The sequence below is a fragment of the Diuraphis noxia genome, unplaced genomic scaffold (assembly GCF_037042655.1).
Source record: "Diuraphis noxia isolate RWA-SAM2 unplaced genomic scaffold, SU_Dnox_SAM2 contig0003, whole genome shotgun sequence".
Classification (NCBI taxonomy): domain Eukaryota; kingdom Metazoa; phylum Arthropoda; class Insecta; order Hemiptera; family Aphididae; genus Diuraphis; species Diuraphis noxia.
In genome coordinates, this window is record NW_028301713.1 from 37,260,183 (window position 1) to 37,287,832 (window position 27,650).

Below are 27,650 nucleotides of genomic sequence, written 5' to 3' on the forward strand. Positions count from 1 at the left end.
AATTATCACAATTATTTTAAAAGTTCGGTTTCGAGTATTATTTTCACCAGCTTAATTTCTGTCGTCGTATCATGATTTAAAAGAGCAAATACTGATTTGATAAATTCTGTTTGGTGGCTGTAGTGGCTTAAGTTCAGTCCAACATATTACATATAATGAGATAGCCGTTACAAGGATTTAACTAAACCATAATTTATTTACATATCATAACCGACAACTTACTATAAGAACCATTTTGATTATAATAGGTATAAAGTCCTATAGATGTTAAATTCCATGGATTGTCATGACTTATTAGTTTATTACATATATCGTATCTATATGAATATATAAATCATAAATGGTAAATATCTATCTATAATACGCCGTCTACGGGATTGCCATATTTTATCTGCGTACAAAAAAAAATTAAAAAATACAAAATACAAATCTTCATCTTTTGAATTAGGTAATGTCTGAATTCCTGTTAGCCTACCCTTAGAGTTTCACAAAATAACAAGATAATACTAATCACTAGTATTTATATATATATATATATATATATATACATATGTTATGGAGACGTATAGTCGGTAATACGCGGGAATCGTTATTTTGAGATGTTGACATTTCGTTTCCGTTATTTTCGTTCAATAAAGTATTTTCTTTTTGCTATACCTACTAAATAAATACAACAATTTTATTGTAAATAATAAATAATAATAACAACAACACTACTGAAATCGGACGTTTCTTTCGCTTTCGCTGTAGACGAAAAACATTAAAATATAATATATATTCATATTGTTTGTCACGTGATTTTTATCATTACCGTATTTTGTATAAAAATGATAGATAGGGCGTACCTATTATATTTACAGGGCCACTAAATAAAAATGAATTTTTGATTTTTGTCTATTATTACTAAATACTAATTATTCTTAAAGTGATTGGAAATATTAAAAATCCAATTTTATCTTCTTCTTAGCGAAATAAAAAGTTATTATTTTGATAGTAAAATATACATAAGCTACGAATCATGGCTAAATAACTAGGTATGATCTTAATCCCGTGATACGCATGTCGACGACGTCAGCTAGAAGGAATTCTTATCAATTACATAAAATCAAAGTTCATCACATGAACTACAAAATGTAATTTTGTAATTCAATCGAAATTGATTATGTATTATACAATCAATTATTTACCTATTTGTTAGTATATAATTATATTATAATCAATTTTAATTCATTTAATCATGTAAAACAAATCTTATATACTTTAATTTTTCAAAGAATACTATATTTATGTGTCATGTCTTTGGTAATTTTTTCTCAAGATATAATAATATTAAATGGTTGTTAAGTAAATTGTGTTGACCAAAAAATTCAATATTATTATATAATGTAGAAACATAAGGTCGGTGGCATATTTTTAATAAAAATAAAATATGGTTATTTATACAACGACAAACAAAATAAATAGAATATTCACATTCAGATGAATACATCACTTCTAATTCTTCTAAAGCTCAAAATCACCCACCGGTCATGGGCAAGTTTGTATAGTTTAAAAATGTGAGCTAATGTTGAATCATTATATACGGAAAACCAATTTTTGTAAACATTTGAATAAAGGGATTTTTTATAATTCGAGAATATTATATCATATAATACTTATGGTTATGACTGTTATGGGACAGGAAAATATGAACCCATGATGTACCAAAAGAGTCTATAGTATTCAAAACGCTGTGTTATACAATATTTCATTGAAATCCATATTAATATCAATATTAACAATATTATTATCATACGATTATAAAAAAAGTGTATATTCATATTGAAACTGCTTGCATCTAAATTCTCGTCAACAGTTATGCCAATAAGTAAAATAGGATGTGTTAAGTTTCGTGGAATTCTATGCGTGTTTATGAAGTTGTCAGGACAAAACTGTCACAAACAAGCGATTACATTATTTAGTGAATGCTATTTTTTATTTTATTTTAGATAGACTAGATAGAGGAATAATAATTTTTCGAGTACATAATATCGTACAATATACCTACTCCGATTTTTTGGATAACAGTCCACCATTGGATGGCAATAATATTTATAAATTATAAATATTATTCATGCGTGCGTCATTTGCTGATCGAAGAACACGACTGCTCTCATAGCGATATGGTATATTATTATTGTTATTTGTATTTGTTTCAGTCATCCCCTGACCCGTTGTTTGTTCTAAATACCTAAACCATAGACATAATATAGATGGACTGCCCGTTCCTCTCCCCTCGCCATCAATAAATTCAGCCTAAATAACAAGACCGGAGAAGGTAAAATAGCATGAATAAAACATTTTTACTGTTTTTATTCCAAGGTATTATTTTGTGTAAATAAAAGTGATAACTGATAAGACAATAGACATGTAAAATGTAAAATATATACCTTAATTATTTAAATATTTATTATTTATTTTTTTAAGAATCAAAAAAAATTTAAAGGCATGTACGATGGTTGTATTTTTTTAATTGTGTTAGTCCATATCACTGCAATTTGTTCATTACTCGGAAATCTTAAAAATATAATATGTCAAATAGTTAAATGTATTAAAAATATAAAAGTTATTAAAATGCTATAATTTTTTAACTTACTTATGCATATGAACATCATCCTTACCAATGTTTTTACAGCTTTTAATAGAACATATATTTACCATTTTACCACTGTTTTACAAAATATCAACAACCAAAACTAATAAACTAATAAAACTTGAATTAATAATATAAAATATTATGTTTAATGCTATGTTTTATGTATTCTATGATATAATATTATAACAGATAATAATGTTCATACATGTAATATAAATTATGATCTATATTATGTCTATGATAATATTACGCTATTATAACTGGAATCAAAAAATCGAAAAATGTAAAACAAAAAAAACGCGGCAACTCTCGTGGTAACTATTAATTCCGTATCATGGATGAAAAATGTTGAGATAAACATTTTTCCATGATTATTTACCTTCTACCTACTTAACAACAATATAATATACTGTAATGCAGGGATTCCCAACCTTTTTTACCTAACGGCGCACTTGATCATTTTAAAAATTTTCACGGCACACAAATAAATAATAATGAATAATATACATAATGCCATAATATTGATATATAATAAATTGTTCTTATTTATTATTTTAATGATACAAATTTAATGTGATATTTGAGACTGATATTTTTTACATAATTCCTCTATTCGGGGTGAAACAGTTGAAACAGCAAGACACAAATCAGGTTCAACATTTTTCAAACGATTTCTACTACTTGTTTTTATATTTTTCAGAGCAGAAAATGCCTGTTCACAAAGGCATGATGTGGAAAATGGTAATAATAGCTGTTTGTATATCTATGTGGATATTTTATCAATTTTTATTTTTCGGAGATTTCTATTAAACAATTACAATGTAAGACACAAATTATACGGCACACCTAAATAATTCCGCAGCACACTTATGCGCCGTGGCACGGCGGTTGGGAATCCCTGCTGTAATTTATGTGTATCGTTTCTATTCAAATACATACCTATATTTTGTACAAAATTAAAAAAAAAGTTTTTTAAATTAATGTACCTAACTTTCCGGTAATTTTTCTAGTTTTTGTTAATGAAAACAAAAAAATCTTATGAAATCCAATCTGAAAAACAATATTAAAATGTTCGGGATTTAGATGAATGTTGTCAAAATTTAAAATTTAAATGCATATAAAATATAAACGCCCCTATATTTATCTTTGATATTTTTGATCTGGTATCAAAGAAACTTAAGTTTTTTTACCAAATGAAAAAATTTTTACCGAGAAAAATATCAAAAAAATTTCAAAAATGTCATAAGTCTATATCAATAGCTCAAAAGGAATTAAAATATTTATAAAATATTATCATACACGGATAATGTTCATATAAATAATCGGTGAAAATTAAAATAACTTTAGTTGTTATTTTTGAGATACACCAACAAAATAAAATTTATTTTTTGAAAAATTTATTTCGCGTAAATATTCCGATTTCTCTTACAACTTTTTTTGTTTTTCCCAAAACCTTCGAAAATTATTCGGAACATTTTACCGAATGCAACAAATAAAGCTAATGTAAAAAATCAGAGTATTTTTTAACACTCTTCGTGTTGAAAAATTAAAATAACCACAAATCATTGTAAATGCAATACATTCATCGCTATGTTCAGAATTTAAAATGTGCAAAGGAGTTAAACAAGCTAGAAAAGCTTAACGATGGTGCTAAATTTTTGATTTGTGGATTCATGATCTATTTACTTTTACGTAATTTAATTAGTTTATAATGTATTTGTGTATCTTGAGTGAGAGTACATTTACATTGCGTCCATCGGTTAAACGTAAATTTTATATTCGAGAGGAAACACAATAAAAAGTAACATTCTTGTATCTATCTTTTGATTATAATTCTAAAGATAACGCACAATTCGGTTTAGATTTAGAACCCTAGTTTGTAGGGAAACTTATTGTTTTCTACTAAGATACTTCAGCTGCGATCTACAGTTTATAAGTAGGATATAATTATATAGGATTTAGGATTTATATAATACTAATAATATAACTGTGTAACTGATCGATTTTTACTCCGGGTGTGTGGATAATCTAATTTCGATGACACCGAAAACTTCTTTATATAGAACACAATCCGAAGGATTAATTAATGTTAAAGTCAAATTTTATAAAATGTTGTGCACCCATTAATTATATTTACTGTTTCTCAATTCTAAAGATTGTTTTATTAATACATTTTTTTTTTTTTTATTGGAAACTGAATTTTGTTTTACGGTATATTTATGAAATTGTCTAAACTTAAACACTAGAGTGAAATTTTATTATAGTGTGTAGATGTACAAAATATATTTCATCTGCTATACCTGCATCTTTTTGAATGACTTCTAGAAGTTTAAAAAAAAAAATGTTAAGAACATATTATAACCTAATCAAGTTCTCTTAATATTATATGCAGTGTTGCCGAGTAGGTATTAGAGCTAGATACACACAAGGCTCTAGTTTTAGATTTGAGACGGTGAATTTTTTTGAATTATAAGAGGAGAGGTGATATTCTGTATGCGCACAGTATATACATTTACGCACAATTGATTAGCACAGAAATGTGTTTTGCGATTATAAACAAATCTATCTGAAGTCGTCTCGTCTTGTACAGCGGTAAATAATAATGTGAATCTGTAAAACGGCGGAGGAATTAGCCACATAAGTTCGGATATAACGTATGAATAGTTATATATTGGTATATTATACGGTTTAATATTTCGAGACGGTATTGATGTTCGTCGCAAATATTTACCCTGCAGTCTTCGGGTGATTCCCGTCACCCTATCTTTTTCGTGACTGGTGCTTATATACTTATAGCGCATGTGAAATTAATAAACACGGCCTTTGGCGATAGTAGAGAATGTAGACTGTCGAACACGAATCGGGATTAAAGCAGGGTGCAAGAAGTGCAGCTTCTTGAGATGTTTAAGCTTGCAAAACAAGATGTATATAGTGTGGACTCTTTCTGTAGATGTTGCATACTTGGATGCGTATAAACGACTTTTCAGTTTTTGATTAATTTGGATACTTGACCTAGTTGATGTAAATACTGCAGAATTTCCATATATTATAGGAATAAATATATTTGCTGATTTTACCATCGTTAATATTTACAACAGCTTATATCTAATAAAATACTTATATAAAATCTTTTTATTAATTTTGTTTTTTGAAAACAGAAGGGTTACAAAAACTCCGGTTAAAATTTCTTTGCTGCTCGTCAAAGTATTAATGACCCCCAAGTACACATACATTTCGGAAACAAGTATGTTCACTCCTAAAATATAATTTGTCCACTTGTAAGAATGCCCATAAAATAAATGACTTACTAAAGCTGCTATTGCTTCCAAAATAATTGGATTTGTAAAAGCCTCGATCTAGAGAACAAATTTTGATGGCATCACTTATAATAATTGATTTGAACTAATAGTTTTGAAGCCATATTTTAACTGTTTGTTGAATATTACTCTGAATAGAATCTTATTGTTTGAACATACATATTCCTTTAGATATTTTTTTATATCTTTCTAATTATTCCAGTTAGAGCAATATTATTCGATGTTAAAAAATTGTGTGTTTTTTTAAAATGGACAAATTTATAAATTCATTAGCTAGGTTATGAAATGAAAATTCTCTTTTTGACTTTTTAAAACGTGCAATATACTGACATTGGCAAGAAAGATTTTATTCGGCCTATGAGTATAGATATGGCTATATATTTAGGTATTTATTATTCAAGTTAAATAAAATATTGTTTTGCTTACGAATTTATCTCCTACACGGTTGTATGTATTTTTTGTTAAATATACTTGGCAGCGTTCGATGTAAATAATTGTTATTTTCACGTCATATTGTGTATTGTTTGTAAATACGATTTTTTTAGTAAAGTAATATATTATTATGTGGTATTATGTATTATATTATACTTTGTGTTTTATTATTATAAAAGTAAAATATAAAAAATTGACTAAATCAAATTTGACTAGATAATATATATTTCAAAACTTTTATGTAAGACATTATAGGTACCTAATTAGAAATTATAGTACTGGGGGGGGGGGGGCTCCAATATTGTCTTGGCGAACTCAGACTTGTGCCAATATTTAGTAAAGTTAATGACATTGACATCTAACTGGTGTATGTATATTTTTTTGATGTAGAGTGTAGACCCTTAAAATAATGATTCCAACTCGTATTAGGTACCTATTATAAATTCTTTGATATGTTTTTGCGTCCCTATCTTTACCTAGTATGATTATTTTTAAATTAATGAATCTTATATCAAAATCCGTTGATTTTAAGTATAGATTTTTTTTTTCAAACACATAATTGGAACTATAATTATTAATTATAGTGTTAATGCCGGTGCTATGTGCTATGTCGATAAATATTATATAAATTCAAAAAAATCGTCAGTTAAATATATTTTATTTTATGTTATATAATTAAACCCAATCGAGATAACAAAAAAAAAAAAAATATATATAGAGTAAAGTAATATATTATGTAGTACTATGAATTATATTATACTCTGTGTTATATTATAAAAGTAAAATATAAACGTACGTTACTCCAGCCTCCCCAATTTGATTTTTGCAATTTTTTTTGCGCCAGTAATTAGTGCTCAATTCCTGCTCTAACGGGTTTTCCAGAAAGTCGAATTTTTGATATTGTAAATCAGTTAAGATTTTATAATTTATAATTATTTTATATTAATTAAATTAGTTTTTTTTATATAATGCCAAATACTAATAAAATAGTAATATTATAAAAATAAATAACAGTAAAAATTAAATTTGAAATACTTATAATAATTAAAGATTTGTTACCTAATTTCTAATTATAATTGGTTTTTGCACGATTTTGTAAATTTCAACATTTTAGAAGCAAGTTTTTAGGTTACAGCTGAACATAAATCTGGTATTTACTCAATTTAAATGTAAAATTTTCACGAAAACAACACAATATTAAATATTAGAAAGTTACGTATTTAAAAACTACTAATTTTTTTTTCACATGCAGTGTGAATTTTGTCAAATTATTCGACTTTATAGAATTACAAATATTAAATAAGTCTTATCAGAACAATTATTTTTTTAGTTTTTTTACCAAAACTTTAAATTAAATTAAAATATGAAATAATCGTAGTCTTTGTCTATCCTTATCAGTCTAATAAATAAAACAGAGTTATAATAGTTTCATTATTTTAGGAGATATCCCAATTGGTAAATCCTCACGGGGACATCCTGTAGTGTGTAATAAAATAATTTATTATTCAGTCTTATTAAATAAGTAATTTTAAATGTGCCAATCTATGGTTGTTGTAAATGACTATGAAAAATGCCCAAATTGCCCCCTCCCTCCCAATAATGCCACTGTTATCGGTGTATATTATTTGATAGGTAGTAAATATATAGGTTAATTAGTTATTTTATAACAACATTTTGTGGCTATTTGTAATTTGTATTTAATACATTTATTCTATTTAATATAATATTTAGCTTGTCCTAAATTTTTTATTATAAAAAGCGGGTAAGTGAATGTCGCTCTGCTGTACATTAGGTGGTGGGGTAATGATAGGTATCATTGTATACGAAAAACGATTCTGAACGGAGATGATATTTTGTCAGTCTAGGACATATTATATTTAAATATTGTCATATATTCTATTTTGAAACAAATATTTTATTTTTCAATTAAGACGCATTTTGCATAAGGCATGGTTAATCAATTTTTCCAAAAGTATTGCATGTAGTTATCATAATTCATAATACCTTATATTATCATAGATATACATATACCTGATTTCATAAAAATTTAAAATTCAAACGCACTTAACATTTTTCCTATAATGATGCTTCGAGATTTCTCTATAGCTTCTTGAAGGAAAACTTATGGAAAACTTAATGTTGTATTTTGAATTCTTAGTTATAAACACGAAAAATTTTATGATTTTTTAACTTCAAAATTACTTGCAAATTTTCGCGTTTTCGACAGATTTCGTAAGAATTTGAACTATAAACGCTTATGAAAAAAAATTGTGACAAACATTATTTAATTTTTTTTTGATACAATAAGAACAACTCATAAGGAATCTTTAATCATGAAACGTGTTTATTTTTCTTTATTTAACACTTTTTTTTATTCTGTAGATATAAAACGTATAGTTTATCTAAAATTAATTTTTACAGTCAATAATTTACATTTATAATGTATGGTAGAAAATATGAATTATAAGTTTTAATTTTATGGATTCCAATTTAGAGTTTGTTCAGACAAGAAAAATATATTATAAGTAGATAAGGTTCGACACTCCAATAAAATATAACTATAAAAAGGGTTGTCCATATTGTAGATTGTTTTTAATTAAAAAAAAAAAAAAAAAACATTTACCATAAAACTGTATTGATTATTATTATGTAACTTTATGATACTTACTTAAATTATGGAAAATGATTCTCAATAGATACTCGTATACTTAAAAAACATATTACCTACCCAATATACATATATCGAAGATATTCATAAACTAGTTAAAGAAATTGTAAGAAATTAGTAATTATTTTTAATATATATAATATAGTGTGTGTGTGTGTGTGTGTGTGTGTGTATCATAATTTTTCGTAGGAAATTTGCATAACGGTGGGTGTGAGGTGAAATATATTATTTGAAATTATGATTTATTTAATTATTTAGTAAAAGCCAATACGGTTTATTTTACATAATTTTCGTATATTTTCGACAAATCTAGAAAATATAGTATGTAATTGCATATATATTGTAAATCATTATAGTAACATATTATGTATATAAAATATTTTGTCAATTTTGTTCGACGACATGTGAACAAAAAAGGTGAGTTGTATTTTGCGTATAGAAAACAACGTGTATTGTAAATTATATTCAATATTTAGTGGCTGCTAAACATAATAATAATAATTGTATTTATAATTAATCACTGGAAAAGTTGTTTAAAAATGCTAAAAAATATAAATCAGTTATATTGTATATTATGGTAATAATATATATTATATTAATACGTATAATTATTTCTGACCGTTACTACAGGGTTACTAGTGAGTACACTAATTATCTCGAAAAGTATTTACTTTTTTCAAAATATTTTTTTACATGGTTTCAAGTTGTTAAAAAACCAACGTTTTCATTAAAAAATTATATTTTTAAATATTTTTTATCCTTATCATTTTTTTATTTTTTTATTTTTTGAATGACAACATAGTGTTTTAATTTCATATTACAAAGCAGAATATTTCTCTAAGTATTTTGATTCCTAAAAATCGAATTTAGGACGAGTAGTTTTTGAGTTATAAGTATTTAAATTTTAAAGTTTAGATTGGCAGAGTGGAGTTGTACCCGTACCGGTTTACCCCACAAAATGTTTGTCCACTACTCCACTTGTAAAAACTTTAAATACATATAACTCATAAACTACTCGTCCTAAATTCGAATTTTATGAATCAAAATACTTAGAAAAATATTCTGCTTTGGAATATGAAATTAAAACTCTATTAAATATAATATAAAATATAATTTTTTAATAAAAACGTTGGTTTTTAACAACTTGAAACCATATAAAAAAATATTTTGAAAAAAGTAAATACTTTTCGAGATAATTAGTGTACCCACTAGTAACCCTGTAGTAACGGTCAGAAATAATTATACGTATTAATATAATATATATTATTACCATATACAATATAACTGCTTTATATTTTTAGCATTTTTAAACAACTTTTCCAGCGATTAATTATAAATACAATTATTATTATTATGTTTAGCAGCCACTAAATATTGAATATAATTTACAATACACGTCGTTTTCTATACGCAAAATACAGCTCACCTTTTTTTGTTCACATGTCGTCGAACAAAATTGACAAAATATTTTATATACATAATATGTTACTATAATGATTTACAATATATATGCAATTACATACTATATTTTATAGATTTGTCGAAAATATACGAAAATTATGTAAAATAAACCGTATTGGCTTTTACTAAATAAATAAATAAATCATAATTTCAATTACTAGTGGGTACACTAATTATCTCGAAAAGTATTTACTTTTTTCAAAATATTTTTTTACATGGTTTCAAGTTGTTAAAAAACCAACGTTTTTATTAAAAAATTATATTTTTAAATACTTTTTATCTTTATCTTTTTTTTAGTTTTTACTTTTTTGAATGACAACATAGAGTTTTAATTTCATATTCCAAAGCAGAATATTTTTCTAAGTATTTTGATTCATAAAATTCGAATTTAGGACGAGTAGTTTATGAGTTATATGTATTTAAAGTTTTTACAAGTGGAGTAGTGGACAAACATTTTGCGGGGTAACCCGGTACGGGTACAACTCCACTCTGCCAATCTAAACTTTAAATACTTATAACTCAAAAACTACTCGTCCTAAATTCGATTTTTAGGAATCAAAATACTTAGAGAAATATTCTGCTTTGGAATATGAAATTAAAACACTATGTTGTCATTCAAAAAATAAAAAAATGATAAGGATAAAAAATATTAAAAAATATAATTTTTTAATGAAAACGTTGGTTTTTTAACAACTTGAAACTATGTAAAAAAATATTTTGAAAAAAGTAAATACTTTTCGAGATAATTAGTGTACCCATTTAAAAGAATCAACATGTATATTATATTATGTTGTTAATTCGAATGCGATATTTTGATACGATAAATGTGATTTCCAATGCACACACGTTCGTGCGCGCGTGTGTGTGTGCAAAAGAGGAGAGAGAAAGAGAGTGAAGAATCGATATATCGTAAATCATTTTGGCTTTTGTTTCCGAACGCCAATCAAAAGAACGTTGCGTCAGCGCTGCCTCACATTATTAATTACAACAATATTATAATAATACATTTGTGCGCGTGTCGATATAAACAATTGCTGGTAGTCTTTGGCAAAACGATTTTTCGTTCGAGATTCGACGATAAATCATTTACGCACGACAAACGGTCGAGAAACAATATATAACGATGTATAGAATATTACGGACAGTACGGCGACACGGCTGTGCAGAGACCTTGGCCCGGGCTGGAGGCTCTGCACAAAGTATTAACGAATAATAACATTATTATATTATCGTCATAGAACTCAAATGAATTTCGACACGGTTCAAATTTAAAATTAAATCTGACGTGCCTGATAACATCGTTACTAGTAAACATTTTTAAGATATCTACTTATATTCATTATATATTATGTTTAGCCTACAGCCAATAATGCGTATATGGAGCATATAGATAGATATAGTATATAGGTAAAATATACTAGGATTTGGATTTAAATGTGAAATCAGTTTCGTGTTAGATGCTCTAGACTCAACTAATCAACTTCTATACACGCAACAATTTGATTTAGGTATACATCGAGAAATAACAATTAAAAGTAAAATACGTAACGAAGTGTTTTTTTTTTTCAAGAAATTAAAAAGTGAAAAAATAAGATTATTTAGTGCAATAGTTATAAAACTAAGTATCGATCACACATCTAACTCTAAATAACCTTTTGCCAGGATCAGAAATGTATTAGTCTGATTATATAGGTACGTAAGATTTTGTTATTAAAGGCATATATATATATATATATATATATCTTCAGTCTTCAGTCATTGAGATCGTACCGCCAAACAAATTTCTCTCCACACGTCTCTATCCTCTGCCACTACTCTCCATGATATCTCTGGTTTGACGTATTATACGTCCTTTTTTACGCAGTCTTCCCAACGTAGCGTGTTTTTCCTAAGGATTTCTTCAATTGTTGTTCTGACTATAGATCCCACTCTACGCCATGCATGTCCTGTCCAAGATAACCTTCTTTTCTTAATTTCATTCGCGATGTTTGGTATTTGGAATAATTGCTCGTGTTCTTCATTATGACGTTTACGCCATTCACCCGCATGATGTGTGTGTTGATGCATGGGCCATAGATTTTTGTAACATTCTCCTTTCAAATACGTTTAGTCTTGTTTCCTCTACTTTCCTAAGTGACCATGTTTCCACGGCATACAGTACTATGAGTTGTATCACTGTATCAGGGTCATGTACATTTGTATTATTGTATATGTATATTACTGTAGTTCAACTACTATTGTATGGATCTAAAACACCAGTTAGGTGATCCTGCGGCTCAACTTAGTTTGGTCGATATTTTATTATTTTCATTATATTAAGACGATCCAATAGTATAAACGAAAAAACTGTATAATATTCGACGAGGAAGGCAAGTTTTTCCTTGCGTTCGTGCCAAGGGTGGGGAAAATCATGCAGTATATAGATATATATAAAGTTATATAGAAAGTTACGTTATCGTGAGACGGGTGGGGATGATGATGGTGATCGCAGCTAGGGTTGCATTTACATGCATTGGATGTACGGGGTTGATATTGCCGATATTGGTGGCTATGGAAATAAGGGTATAAATGCAATAATATTTTTGGAATAAAAACCCGCCGTTTACGCGAAAAATGTGTAAAAACGCGTTTTAAAAATAACACGATAATATGTATTCTCCGTCGTTAGCAGGTTTATCATTATCGTTATTGTGTCTCGTTTTAAATCGTATAATTCGGTTGGGTATTCAAATACGGTGTTTGTGTAGGTTAGTACAATATATATTGTTATTAAGTGTGTGTATACATATGTATTATAGTATATAGAGCCGGACGACCTTATCGCGTGGCCTGCACACATATCTAGCTATAATGTAATGTAGTCGGTGATTTTATAAAATACTTTAAACGCGTTGACCACACGTCCTCACACTAATATCGTATTATATACCCCATCACCAATTCACCAAGCGCTATAAGCTCTTAATAATAATAATAATAATAGGCACTATAATATTTTAATATTAAGCACCAACAACGCGACGCGTGCCACACATATATAACGGTTTTTAAATATTTTTTTTATCCGTATTCGAATAGTACCTAATAAAAAAAACCACGACCATAGATCGTTTTATCACCTATATTTATTAAACTTGATGCATTTTTTATTATTATAATTTCTAACTAAGTATTTTAAAAATACGACGTACCTATATTACTTATACCATGCGAGACTCGGGTTATTATAATATTTTACTGTTTGAACAATGCGCACATATTTTATACTCCTGCCAGATGATGGAATAATAACTATAACGTTTACGACCATCCGACTATGTATAATATTGTATATATAATACTATAATGAAACCATACAAATATAATAATACCCACAAGACCAACTCCATGCACGTATTTGGTTACTGCGCTTTAAAATTATAACCTCGTATCTATGCAAAAATATAATTCAATTGTTTGTCATTATCAAATTTTTTTTTTAAACTAAAAATTTAAGGTTTGTCAGCAATTTTACATAACAGTATATCTTAATTATAATATGTTTCTCAGAAAAAAAAAATCATTTCAATATGTTTAAATACTACACAATAATATATCATATGTCAAATCAATAAAATGTATAACGTCATAAATAGATAGGTACACCACTACAGCCCCGAAAAGGAATACGCACTGTAAACCTATAATATTTTAGTCTGTGCGCAATATGACCACAAAATTCTGACGCGAAATCCGGAAATAATAGTTTCGTTATTAATAATAATTATACTGTGTGCGCGTAGAGCCGGAATAAGAAAGGAATTTCGATTAAACGAATAGAATTCAGCCGACAACAATACCGTAGCGTGGTGTAGGTAGGTACCTATAAGAGTGAAATTTCATAACATCTGAAAACGATTTTTAATCTAAGACCGTAAACGCAAAAATGTAACGGGGAATTTAATAAGAGCAGCGGGTGTACACAAACGTATACGCACCCAACCCACACGTTCGCTTGCTCGTGATGATGGTCGGAGGGTGAAAATGATGACTTACTTTTGGGTCACCGATTATATCAGAGGAAAAATCTTATTATACATTAGTATATAACAATATATATGTTCTACACGCACTGTTTGTATCCGTTAAATTCGGCGATAGGATGTCGGAAATGTTCAAACGACAATCCATCGCAGACGGACTGGACGAGAGCGACTGCGTTTTGATCCCGGATTAATGTTATTGTTTTTGTGCGATTATTTTCATAAATTCACATTGTTGCTATTAACTAATCGGATTGCAATGAACTTACTGCTTGACTGATTAAGCCTTTTAAATAACAAATGAAATCAAACAAATTAATGTTTAAGTGCATTTTTTATGTTAGGGTATTAATATTCGAGAACTAATTGGAGAGTCTACTCGGGTGTACGCGCAGTGCTTTAGCATTTTAATAGATATTTTAATCTGGATAAAAGTTTTTTTTTTAAATTTTTACAGTTTAACATAACATTATTTTTGATTAAAATCTAGCAGTCGAGAAAAATATTTAGGTGGAGAGGTAAGATCAATTGGGGCGACAACCAACGACGTAATATGATAATATTTCCCATTCCCAAGCACAAAAACTGAAGAAAAAAAATGGTATTTAATATTTTAAGTATTATAACCTAGTCGTCTTACTACATAGATACATAATAATAGTATTACAATCATAAAACGTTCACAAAATAAATAATGTTACCAATTTTAAAGAGGTTAAATACTAAATAAATTTTATCGAGTGAAATTATATATTATATTCTCACATATTCTGGTCGGATATACTTTTTTATGGCATGTAACATAAAATATAATATCCTTTATAAATTTATAAATTAAAATTACTATATTATAAATCATAATACGGCGATTAGCTGTTTAGGTAATGCAATTTACCAAGTACCTACCTAACGATATTCTGAAGTATTAATTTTCTTGTAAAAATCATCAACATTTAATTTGGTAATTGGTATAATAATACGTAATGGTCAATAGAGTAATAGTATTTAAGACATTGTAAGATTCCTCACCACCTTAGCTCACATTACATGACGATTAAATTAATCTAATCATTTTAGCCATATAGGCATAGATTAGAATATTAATAGATACATGCAGGCTAAGTTCACATAATAAAACAATGGGTTATTCTATGGCCAGAATATATAATAGGTGGAACTGTTGATATTTGATATATTCTACTTTTTAAGCCAGAAAATAGGTTATAATAAAAACTTTGATTAATTATGTATAAAAATATATCCATTATTCTTCTATATGACAGTGTTGAATTCAAGATTTATGAAAGTATATTATTAATAAAACTATTACGGTCAGGGGACAAAATAAAAGGGATTTTTAGTGTTCAAATACAAAAGATAAATTAAAATAAATATTATTTTATTTTTTAAAGGTACAGATAAAAATATAAAATATATATTATAGAAACATAATAATATCTCATATATAGGGACACATTTTTGTCGACTGAATTCAATGCTAAATAGTAGATACATAAATAAATATTGTAATTTATAACGTTAGTTGAACGGTAGATGTCACATGGTTACAGAATATACAGTTAATATTATTTCTAAAATCACTTTAACCTTACTAGATATTATATACTTTAAGTGGTCTTCTACCACTTCGTTCTAAACATGTTATTCAATGTATGACAATTGATCGCATTCTTTTTCTTATATTTTATAAGTTACTAACCATACGAACAACGAGAGATAGTGACTAATTCAGATAAGATAAGATATAATCGGCAATTTACGATCAATAATTTTACGACCAGTTGTTATTACCTACCAATCGTGGTTCAGTCAAGTTATTGCGGTTGATTATCATGCGGTATAATATTTATGATCAATAAAGTAATGTATATCCACATAAAGTATGTTACCACCGCAACTTAGCCTTTTTTATTTATTACCGTTATAGAGCGCATATCAGCGCACTGTTTGTTTTTTATATCTTACTTACGCATAGTATAACAAATTTGTCAAATAATTAGTCATATAAATTATTATAACCATGTACAATATAATAATTTTAAAATGATCAGAGCTCACCGCACAAATAAAAGCTTGGTGGACAATAATATAAATATTATTCTAACATTTAAATTTGACAATAGGTTAATTCATCCATCTCTTATAAAAAAAACTAACAACAAAAAATTGGATCTGCTGAACTCGAACTCTTTAGGCCAGAGGAAGAAAAAAAATAGATACCTATATAGTGATGAATTAGTGCGCTGACGTTCTCTTTCTTTCACGTACCTATGTCGAATGTGATTGACGATTGAGATAAGTATGATCACAAAGTTTAATCTATCGTTGACTATATTTAACGATCGAATTTAATTTTTTTTTTTTTAGTGCATAACTGAATGAATAAAAATATATATTGTAGAAAAACACTGGGTGTTATTAATATGTATCTTAAACATAGTTTTTACAATTAGATAATATACTATATATTATAGTCTGCAATTTTATACCTGTGTAACTTTCAAACCTATTATCGTATTTTACGTCGAGAAATATAATATAGGTACTCGTCTTATTATACTATTTAACAATAAATAATAACTATTAGGATAGAGAAAATAAGGCACTAAAAAGTACAAAATATTTAAACATTAATGCAATTAAAAACCTTAAAATATGCACTACATTCTTTGTAGTGGCTTAAGTAATAAACATTAAAAATATTAATAAAATAAATAGTGTATAAATAAAAATGCCGCAAAACAAGTCACGGACCCGGGATAATAACCAAGTTAGTACTTCGTACGTGTTTACATTTTAAAACTCAATCGACTCACTGCACCCCTACTAGTGCATGTAGTTTTTCAAATAGTCGAATAGTATAAGGCTTACTGTAATTTTTTAAAAGCTTTGTAAAATAAAATATGCAAACAAAGAAATATGTCCTTAAAAAGCAAAAATAAATCTTAATACATTGTCTAAAAATGCAAAGAATATCTAATTATGCAAAAATCTAATAAAAATTCATTAATGCATTCTGGTCCCGGATACAAGGCCATCGGTATTGTTCGTCGTCACTGCAATTTCCGTTTTTACGATTTACCATTGCCGCCCGCAATCCGTCCGCCCCTGTAGCTTGACTGAGAAAATGAAAAACAAATAACCCGCAACCGACACCAATATAGATGGTAGAAAAAAGATGGTCTCTCATATTATGTTATATTTTGTACTCAGCATTCCTTGTTTGATATGAAAGTATTTTTTTCCCCCAAAAGATGACATTTATAGTCTTTAACGAAATCGGTCTGAGGTTGTTTTCCATATGATATTTGTACTGCAGGGTATTTCTTGCTTAACGATGATATTTTTCCCCTAAAAATAAAATGACGTTTGTTGTTGATTATGGAGTCGGATGAAATTAATAAAATTTTACATCACTTTCATTGTTTTAGCAGCATTCTGATGTCCAAGGAGACCTAAATTGAAAAAAAAAATTCTATAAAACAATTTAAATTTGTAATTATTTTTACTGGTCTTCCTACTTCCTTGCTGTTAATATAAATTATGTTTTTATGTACGAATATTAAACATTGCCCCCTTGATAAAAAAAATCTTAATACAATTTAGATGAATTGACAATAATATAAATAAAATAGTAAATGTGATTGAATATTTATAATAAATGTTATGTGTTTCATTAAAAACAATTTGAAAATAACAAAAATAATGAAATAATGATAATGATTAATAATTTTACGCTGATTAATTATGAATTTCTAACAACTAATACATGAGCTAAAATAAAAACTTAAATTTTCATTACAAAACAACAGCATGCAACAATTAAGTAGTCGAGAGTATTATGATTTCTATTTAATCGTGATAAATAAAATATAAAACTTAACGAAATTGAATTAATGAATAGTGTGTGTGATTAAATCAACACGTTACATAAAAGAAAAAAAATTATTAGTAGTTAGGTACATATTCAAAAAAAATCGATTTCTGAAAATCGACTTGATTACTTAATCACAGCAAGTACATGCTATCAACAGTATCAACGTTTTTTTGCTTTTCAATAATAGATACAATTTTATGATCACACGGCGTTATGGATAGGCAATTTAGGTACACTCCTGTCATGAGTAACTCACGATGAGTTAATAATTAATTTCTAGTATGATTTGTAGTATGACTACAGTGGTATAGTCTAAACATAATATTATCTAAGAATATTTAAATTTAAAGGATTTGATTTTGCTGGAAAATGGCCCATACTTACAAGTTATATGGATAAACATATGCGTTGTTTTTAAACAAATTAAAAATTATAAAATTATAAACTAAAAACAAATCACATGATTTTCTATTGTTATTGTTTATCTGAAATCGACTGCACTCGCCAATAGCAAATTTAGGTATTCCTAGAAAATTGCTTTACAATAAAATATACTCAGTATCTTCTTTATTGCCTTAGATTTAAAGTTTTAACGGTTTCTTCAAGCAATAACATTTTTATTTTTGTTTTAATAATTGTATACCGCAAACTATGCTTCTAATTATCTTTTGTTAGGGATGACTTGCGTTGACGACGTGTATTGCAAATTTAAAATGATATTTTTTTACTTCATAAAACTATAAGCACTTACTAATTTTAAATTTTCTATTACTGTATTGATTAACGTTTTTTATTTAAATTTATTTGTCATTTATGTTTCTATTATTACTTATATTTGTAATAGTTGTAATCATTATTAATATAATGTATTAATCGGCGATGCATCAATATTCTATTATGAGTTATAGCCATTCACACCAACTATAGTAATTAATTATGATACACGACCAGTAAATGAATATGAAAATTTAAAAAAAAAGTATTTATTTATTTATTAATTAATTAAATTAAATGGATTGAACAATAACATTCTAAAAATTAAAATAATATGTTTTGTGTTGATTATGTACGGTAAAGGACCGATAGGTACACAGGAAGTACAGGATGCGTTGACCGCAGGGGTCGAGACCGAACAGCACACCTAATGTATAGACTAACGGATAAGCTTTTTGCGGCAGTCAGTGACCGCTATTACTAAACCAACAACACATTTCAAACATAATGCATAAAATAGGTACAATGTATGTACATATTATATTATTTGTATTTTGTATTCATTATAATTGTCTGTTATCGTAAATCTCTTAACTTTTTAGAAGTATTAACAACAATCATAATATTATGTTGATTGGCTTTTTCAAAACACTGTTGTATAAATTATTTTATAAAATATCTATAATAATTATTGTATTAGTAAGATATACGTTTTAATAATATCTATACAGTTTTTGTTAATTTATAGACGCATTTTTCTACAGTTTAATTTATTATTTGTCGTCATTTATACAACTTTCAATTTTTTCTAATAGCAAGAAAAAATGAAAAACCTAATTTTGTTTTATAAAACATAATTCATAGAATCACAATAATATGGAATGCTTGTTTGTATGTGTAATATACTAATGTATAATCACAATGCCTCAAGTGGTTAAATTTGCCACGTAAATTAGAAAATGTCTGATAATTTTTATGTTGTTTGAGTACTTATAAATATTATGAGCGATTTTTTTTGTTTTATAATATTACGAATATGATAATAAAAAAAATTCAAACAATTTTCGATGCTATTTTTATTAAAATATTCTATAAATTCAACATTTTAATATTTAACAATTGAAATAATACCTGCACGCCAATTATACGTATAATCATAACAAGATAGATAATTTGTAAAATGATGTGTAAAAGTAATAGTTATTGGAGGGTGATATACATCAATATAGGCAACTTGAATTAATACATAAATCGACATAAGTAGTGTTAGAATTTGTCAAGACGTAATCCAGGATAGTATTTTTATTATTTTTTATACAATTTAATTGAGATAGATTTAAAAGTGCTAATTTATCATCAACATAAGAGAATACGTTTGAAAAATTTGCTGATGATAAGTTAAAGTCACCAAACAGTAAAAAAATAACATTAGGGTATTTTTTATACAATGATTCAATATCATCAAAATAAGAATTATGCACATTTTCATTAGATTTATTGGGAATATACACAGAACCAATAATAATAGCGAGATTAGAAATATTTATAATATTTAAAATACAAATAATAATTCTATACAATTATTTTTAATTAAGATAGCTTTGAATGAAAATTATTTCAAACAGCGATAAGTACACCACCGCCTCAGATAATATACTTATTTGGGTTATTTTATCATATCTGTATAACTATAAAAACCCAATTCTGATGAAATTATCTGTTAGCCAGGTTTCCAGTAAATATAAAAATATCATGTATGCACACGGGAGTTGAGATTTCAAATATGACAATTTATTATTTAAACTACGGACCTTTGATGGTAAAAATTTAAGCTGATAGGTGGTGTATTTTTCAGTTTTTTTTGTAGTGCTAATGATGTTTGGAATACCTTTAACATACTTCATAATTAAATTTTGTTTATATTTTTCTCTGCGATTTTGTAACATGTTTCTGAGATTTGCCATTTAATTTCGCTGTTTGGTTGTTTTGTCTGAAGAGTGAATATTTGACCATTTCGTTGAATTTTTTAGGATTTTTTTTGTGCTCATGAAATAGTGAATACATCTGACTGCTCGGTAAGATGAATTTTTATGGACCGTAGTGTATCGTGGATAGTGGATTTTGTTCTTCCAAGACGAGAAAACATAAAATTTCCGATATTTTGTTGTTTAAGTCAGTAAAAATATATTTAATATTTTCTAAGTCATTTTCATTTTCATTTTCAGATAGATTAAATAATATTACATTATTCGATTTAACTTGTCTATCCATTAACTCTTCGACGACATCGTGTTCAAATGAAGAATATTGGGTTTGGGTTTTATTATTTTCTATACATAATACACGTTCTTCAATATTTATAATTTTTAGTTTGAGATCGTGATTTTCCTCCATTAGAACAGAGAAGTTTTTAAACAAATCATTAAATCATTTTTCTATTCGGTTGAATTTTTCACTATGAGAATTTCAAGATGAAGTAATTTTTCCATTTGATATTTTGAGTTCAGTGACAGTTTTTAAAAGATCATCAAGTTTTTTCCATTTTATTGTGATTAAAAATTACTGTATAATTTTTGATATTAATTTAACTTTGACGTTGTATAATGCTATTGCTACCGGATACACATGCGTGTGATTGCGATGACGGTAATTGGATTTATAAAACACTAGATCACAGAATATAAAGTTTTCCTTTAATATTTATGTTAAAAACTTGGTCATTCTATTATAAATTCATGATAAGTGGTGCTGAGCTCTTTCAATAGGTATTGAGTTTATTCGCTTAGATTTCGCTCGTAGAATATTCTATATTAATACGATTTGTAATTCCTAGTATTATAATATTATAATAAATCATAAAAAAATTAAATAATAATTTTGAAAAGTATAATACACCTACATACACACACACACACATATATATATTTATATATATGTATATTATGTTGGTACATAATAACTAAATATTTAATATATTATTTGATGATCACAGCTGTGATGAAAAAAAATAAAACACATCAACTCTATTGCCACTTATTAAGTTTTATTATTACAGACCTACATACCAATTTAAAATTTAAATAACATAAACAATAGTAAAAAATATTTTGTGTGGTATAAAATCAATCAGGCTGTAGTCAAAGCTAAGCAACTACATTGCCACATTTTAAAGAGGAGAAAATATTTTCAAAAAAAGTTCTTATTGTTTAAAAATACATTATTTTAATTTTTAAAACTTGAATAACTTTTTATATTTGTGATATCGAAAAAATAAAAGCAACATTTGCACAATAAATATTCACCTCTTTATTGTGTGAACATTTGGTTTCTGAATTTGGAATACAGCCTCATTGTCTCTATCACGTGTAAAACATTTTTCGCTATATTGTAAATTTGAACGAAAGAGACCACCCATTGACATCATCTTAACCTTCATTCTTAACTGTATGAATATACATTATACATGTTTTTATTGTTATTTTTTAAAAAATATTAGGACTTTTAAAAAACCAAACCAGGTGAAAAAAAGTTTAAATATTCAATACGTTTGTCTATAATAGGTAAACATAAATTAATACTAAATAATGATTAACAAATAACACTTTATTAATAATAACCTATACATTGAATCAAAAATATGACTACAATGTATATAGATTTAAATAAATAATAAAACCATGAACTGTACTTTATTTAGACGTTTTTCAATGATGTATTATAGTAGTTCTAAAAATATTATTAATTCTAAGAGTATAATCCTCAAAAAATGAATAGAAAATTTTGTTATCTCATCATTATAGTCATGATGTGATAAAAAGAAATGTACACAATTAGTCTTAAACTCTACGTTACTAAATTTTATTTAAAAAAAAAATGTATATTCATAGATATTTATTTCATACCTAACCTGCAGTTTAAAAATATGCAATGGCAGTAAATAATATATATATACACACTACAACAATCGTATAACAATAATTATATAATAATATAATATATATTACGAGTTAACACTATGCGACAAATGATTACTGAAAATAAATGGTAAAAACGGCGGACGTGAATGCTATAAAATAATAACATATTATATAGTATAACGACGTCGCGCGACGTTAAAAATAAGAATGAAAAAAAAATAGCTAGAATTTAATTTGGTTCAAATTATTATAAAACATGTTAACCCCGTCACCGAGCATCTGTCACTGCTAGTTAAGAGTAGTATTTTTAAAATTAACCGACTAGACGTGCGTCGAGTCGTTAAGAATGATTTTATTCTCGAGCATATTGTTATAATACAATAAAAAACATATTGTGTTGTATGATAATAATTGTTGTAGGTACAGTAGGTACACGTTTAATAAAAAAATTGTTCATGTATCGTGTACCGCCAGTCTTGCAGTTATTCTCACTAATAAGGACACTGCAACAATATAGGAACTTAATTTCAAGTAAAAATGTTGTAGACTTTCAAACCAGCAGCTTTTTCTAATCGAAAGTCTGAAGGTATTTTTTTTTTACAAACATTGTCTAGTGGTGAGCCGCAAAATAAAATTATTTTTAAATTATCCATAGATGAATATTATAAATAATTGTTTAAACGAGCAACTTTTCCTTATGGAAAATTGAATGGATATTCTCCAAAAGTACATTCACCACAAAAACGAATCTTTTAATATTATTTACGTCTAAAAAGACAAAATAGGTATCCAATACCAATCAGACAACTAAATATGCGACGGTTTGCTGGGAAACAATTTGCTGTGTAGCGGGAGATCAACGGTCTACACAAATTAACTATGTAGATAAAAATAAACGGTTTGTACGGTTTGTAGGAGATGTCAGTTTCTACTTTCGAAACGTTGAGCCGACAGTTGTGTTGTTGCAACGAAATGGCAGAGAAGCAGACAGGTAGGTGTATGTTATTTTATGACGGACGACATCTATAATAGTACAGCTATGTCGTTAATATCACGTCAGAGCTCAGTAAATGATAGGCAATCGCAGATTAATGAAAACACGAGATACAATACAACAATATAATGCGGTGGATAATGTATATAATAAACAATACACACGCATATATATATATATATATATATATTTACACGGCAGACACTTCCTGATATATTTTGGTAGTACACCTGCAATGAACATTGAACGTTAGACTACTATAGTCTAATTTTCTGTATAATAGAGGCGTCCGTTACTATATTATTGATAATATTATGTACGAGGTTCTTTAAATTATTTAAATGTATCATTTATAAAGAGGTGTCAAAGCTCTAATATTATAAAAATAATAACCTAAAAGAGTTTAAAATATAATATTAATAGATTAATTAATTACACAAATAAGTACTGAATAACGAGACCAGATATTATTAAGATTAGGCCGTTAATATCTTCTAGATGTTTGGTGGGTATTTCGCGAGATCGTTTATCCGGTAACTGAACAAATAACAAGTAGAAACAAATACGCTACAATTAATATAATATTATATATAATTCTTCCCTAGCCTACTACCTATATGGACTATATACATTATATTATACTGCAATAGGAAAACACATGACAAATCAGTCACACGATATTACGAATACTAATAATTAATGCTTTCTTAATGCAGGGGGCCCAACCCTAATAAGAACTGTCAACTATGGGATATATGTTTTCTTTTTTTATATATGTGACACTATCGTGAGCCAGGTTGACTGACAATAGAAATAATTCATCCTTAACTGTAAAAGCTTTATCATATCGGTTTTTAACATTAATTATTAATGCAAATGGTTTTTGTAGGGGTGCTAATTCTTAGTCAAGGAATTCTAAATCCTTATAGCCTAGTATTTGTTCCACTTAATACCATTCTATGCTTTCGATGATCAGGCTGTTTTTTGTATACAATAACTTTTATATTTATTGTATAGAATTTGTAATATATTTTAATTTCTTGAACATATTATCATTGTAAATATATAATTTTTACTACATAACAAATAATAACAATTACTATTATTTGTGTAAAACTGTAGTACCCTAATAAAAAGCGTCTGGTATATTTAAGTGCTAATTAGTTATTGTAGTTATTATATGTTAATAGCTACAATTGGCTTGTGGGATTGTTAACTAACGAGTGTAATGCAATTTAAGAACTAAATGTAGGTAACTTAAATTTTACTTGAAAGTAATTTAAATGCAAGGTAAAAAATAAATATATTTGTAAAAGGATTTTTTTTTTTGTAGTACTATTTCTGAGGCTTTTTGGTTGAAAGTATTTTATGAGTTATTAGGGTTAACAAATTAAGTTAATTTGAACTTTTTTAATTAATTAAGAATTACTTTTGTTTTTTATTAACTTAACTTTACTTTAACCACGTTCACAAGATAAATAAAAAGTTAATTTTGGATTACACTTTCGTTAAGATAAACAAATTGGTCTTACAAAGAAGGCATACCGTGGTACCGTGGTCAGCAAAATCAAGTGAAAAAAAATAAACTTAAATTAATGTGTTAATCAAAAAAAAATTAAAAATACTTTAAGCTGACTTAAATGTTGTATAGAATTCCTAATCTTACAATCAAATGCAATATAATACTGGATAATTTATACTTATTACTCATTAGAATGTCGTAGTCGTATTTAGCATATCATTTTTGTATTAATAATACATTTACACATTTTTATCAAAATAAAATAAACTTGCTTTAGGTATCTATGATGTATCTATTAATGCAGCATAACTTTGTAAGTAGTACAAACTAAATTAGGAATAGGTACACAGTTTATTTATAAATATTTACTAGCCTGAAATAGAGTTTGCTTATATAAAATAATTTATTAATTTAAGTTATTGAAAATAAAACATATTTTACCTGATGGCTAATAGTAGATATATCTGAATATCATGGCAGAAATATTTATTGGTTTATTTGTTTGGTAAATTTTTATTATGATTACTAAATAAACCAGTCTTATAAATGATACAGGACCACTTGTAAATTATTTTTAAAATGTATTTAAAACGTTCGATTTTAATTTTTGTTAAACATACAGTCAATTAAATGTTTATTTTTAATCTCATAAAAAACACAAAATAATTCTTCTTCCAACTTAATTTTTATCCTGACGATGCACGTTACAATAATGAAGACACGCTTGATGTGATTATTATTTATTATTAATGTATCATAACCAATATACTTACATGCATAATCCACTACACTTTGTATCACAGATCATAATTCGTAAAAGCATATTAAAATAATTTTAAATTAAGTGGTTAGTTTAAAATCACATCGTTCCACTTGTAGTACATACAAGTGGGTCCATATCGATTTAAAACCAATAAAAAATACATCAAACAACGGTAACCATAGAAGTACTTAATGCTGGTGATAAAATAAAATACAAAGAAAAAAACGAAAGATAATATTATTATACTACAGAAGTCTAAAATCGACAAGAATCCAACGATCAAAGGCATTACATGGTTCTGGAAATTCCACACTTCTGATAGGTATAGAACAGTATTATTTTCATCGACCTTATACAACATCACAAAACATTTGTTGAGCGGTTGGCATTCAGTTTAAAAATGGACTGTCTATAAACACTTTATTTCAATATACTGGATTAAAATTTAGGGAATTTCAAGGATTTAGTCAAAGGGATAATATTGTCCGCTTATCATTTTAAACTGGAAAAGTGCTTTAAACTTTGTGACAAAAAAAGTTTTCAAAACAATTTTTATAATCGTTCTGGACGAATAAATTATTTTCTTTTGAAATCGTTTCAATTTCCTTGTTAAAACGTTGGAATAATTATTTTATTAGGTGCTATCGTTAAAACGAAAAAAAATATAATATATTCATTTATGGTTGTACCTCCAGTATTTGTATTATTTTATATAATATATAGGTGCCTTTGTATATATGTTAATATGTTATACGCCATTAAAATGATCAGTAACGGAATGCAAAAAATATATAAAAAAAATAAATAGTTTATGATTGGTAATAAATAATAGTACATATTAAATAAAGTCAGATGCAATCTATATATAGTAATATAATACAGGCGTTGTCCATCATGTCGTTCAGCTGTGAACTCGGTGAGACGATTTTAGTCCGATCTCACTTACACGCCTGAAACTTTGCTCACCTCGATGCAAATGTACTTAGGTCAAAGCAAGTTTCAGGCGACATGTGGATGGTTAAACCATGGATCGTTTTGGATGGTCGGCAGATCGGTTGGCGTTATTTTGTGTTGTTCGCAACGTTGGCACACCTGAAACTTTGCTCACCTAATAACGTATCAATAACACAGGTTGAGCAATGAGTCAGGCCCGCCAACATTGTGAAATAATCGTATCCACTTGAGATGAGACACACCCACACCCACACACATACACACATTAACGATTACAAGTTTCCGTTTTGGCGCGCGCCGTTGAACACACGATGCGTGCTAGGCGCGAGATAAAGCCCCGTCCCGTCACCGTT

The 27,650-nt window shown here is 27.2% G+C and overlaps 1 pseudogene; it reads right to left on the reverse strand.

The window, feature by feature from the left end:
- LOC107165335 (uncharacterized) overlaps positions 1-21,691 on the reverse strand; it is a 32,093-nt pseudogene extending 10,402 nt beyond the window's left edge.
- Positions 21,692-27,650: the final 5,959 nt, after the last annotated feature.